This window comes from Gobio gobio, assembly GCF_949357685.1.
Source record: "Gobio gobio genome assembly, chromosome: 11".
Classification (NCBI taxonomy): Eukaryota; Metazoa; Chordata; class Actinopteri; order Cypriniformes; family Gobionidae; genus Gobio; species Gobio gobio.
Window position 1 is genome coordinate 4,173,685 of NC_137104.1, and position 1,957 is coordinate 4,175,641.

At 34.5% G+C, this 1,957-nt stretch overlaps 1 protein-coding gene across 1 annotated transcript in view; it reads right to left on the reverse strand.

The window, feature by feature from the left end:
* Positions 1-1,957, reverse strand: part of vps28 (VPS28 subunit of ESCRT-I) — a 968,134-nt gene that overhangs the window by 925,779 nt on the left and 40,398 nt on the right. The window lies entirely within an intron of this gene.

Below are 1,957 nucleotides of genomic sequence, written 5' to 3' on the forward strand. Positions count from 1 at the left end.
AAGGTATTTGATTGGCTTAGAACTATAAACATTGTTCCACTCTTTCCAATTACACTGATTGCTGGCATGTCTATTTGATTGGTGGTTTGAAAATTGGATTTAATGCAACAAACATGATCTAATCTATAGCGTCTTAAGTCACTGTCCTCCATTGTCTGCAACACATTTCTTCTCCCTCTTCGTCTTTCTGCCATTTTCTCCGCTGCTAAAGAAACTCTTAAGCCTCTTAAAAGTCCTCGTCCGTGCTCCTAACAAATTTGACCTTAAGACCTCTTTTAAGGGTTAAGATGCTTTCTGAATTACTTTTTTCTTTACTAGGATTTTTTTGTTGATTTTAAGAGTACACGCCCACATTTCTAAGAATTTTCTTAGAATTTTGTCACTAGGAGCTATTCTTTGCATTAAGATTTTTTATGAATACGGGCCTAGGCCTTCAAAATACATTTTTTTGAAGGCATATTAGCGCCTCTTTTGGAATTATTTAATAAATCATGCAACCATGTGTGTAACCACTAGAGGTCTCTATGGAGAGGCTTGAGAATTCACTAATTCTCTTTTGAACACATTTAATGATTTTTTTTTTGTTGATGGATTTTAATATATATTTAAAAAATCTCAAAGACTATTTATTATAAAGTTTTAGATATTTTTTTGTTGTTGTTAGAAATATAGATTTTTTTCTGTGAATTTGTGTTTTTGCAGATTTCCCATTCATTTCCTATAGTGTCATTTTTGACCGAAGAGCACAAGTGGGAGTATTTTTTTTACGACCAATTAGCATGCTCGAATCATGCCCTCACTTTTTTGTGTGTTTACACACCTAATGCTAGAAAAGTCACAAAGTTTCATATCATTCTGATGAAGCTGTGATTTTTAAAAATTATGGTTCATAGGTTCAGTGTTTCATAGGTGTGTGTGTGTGTGTGTGTGTGTGTGTGTGTGTGTGTGTGTGTGTGTGTGTGTGTGTGTGAGTGGATGTGTCAATATCGAACTCTTGATGTTTTAGAGTGTCACCCCTTTACTGCAGTGTACATTTTTCAGCATCGTGGCCGATTTGTAGATTGTACAAACAAACACTCTGAGAATTGTTGTGTTTTTGCCGATTTCCCATTCATTTCCTATGGACGGTAATTTATGACCGAAGACAATGAACGTTTTTCCCCGACCAATTATCATGCTCGAATCATGACCCCAATTTTTGTGTGTGTTTGCATACCTAATACAAGAATAGTCACAAAGTTTCATATCATTCCGATGAAGCTGTGATTTTTAACATTTCAAAACAGAAAATGTTCCGGTCAGAAATGACTGAAGAGCACCAGAGGGTTAAGAATCAACAATGCCACATTGCGTAGCTTCTGGTCGTGAAACCACCGATATTTAAATCCTCAAAGAAGTGGGATAACTTTCACAGGTGAGAATGTGTTGGTTTGTGTATGTATATGTATTAACTCAATATTACAGGTTAGTAAACTATGCTAACTTTTAAATGTCGTGTTATCTGACGCCTTCGTCTTGTTGTACTGTGTTAGTTAAGCCAAATCATCTGCCTATGACTATTATTGCAGATATAGATATTCATACATATACACTAACAACAACGGTTGCAGACGCAGTTAATTTGCTCTCGAGTGTTCAAGGATCGGTGTTTTGACCGTTCCAATATGGCGGACGGCATAGGGAAAAAGCCAATAATGTCTATGGAATTGATGGCCAGAATGTTATTATTTTAAATAGTATCAAATATATTCAATTAATTCCGTTTTAGTTTGAAAAAAATAGTATAGTAGCAGTGGCTCTGAAAATATGAAATTTGCTTAAAACAAGCTATATTAAAATAACAATATAAAAAAAGCATTTTTTGAGAACCACTGCCCTAAAACCTTGATCGTTTAAGTTGTATTGATTGTTAAAGCTTTATAAACCAAGAACATGACACACATATTGCATAGATGTT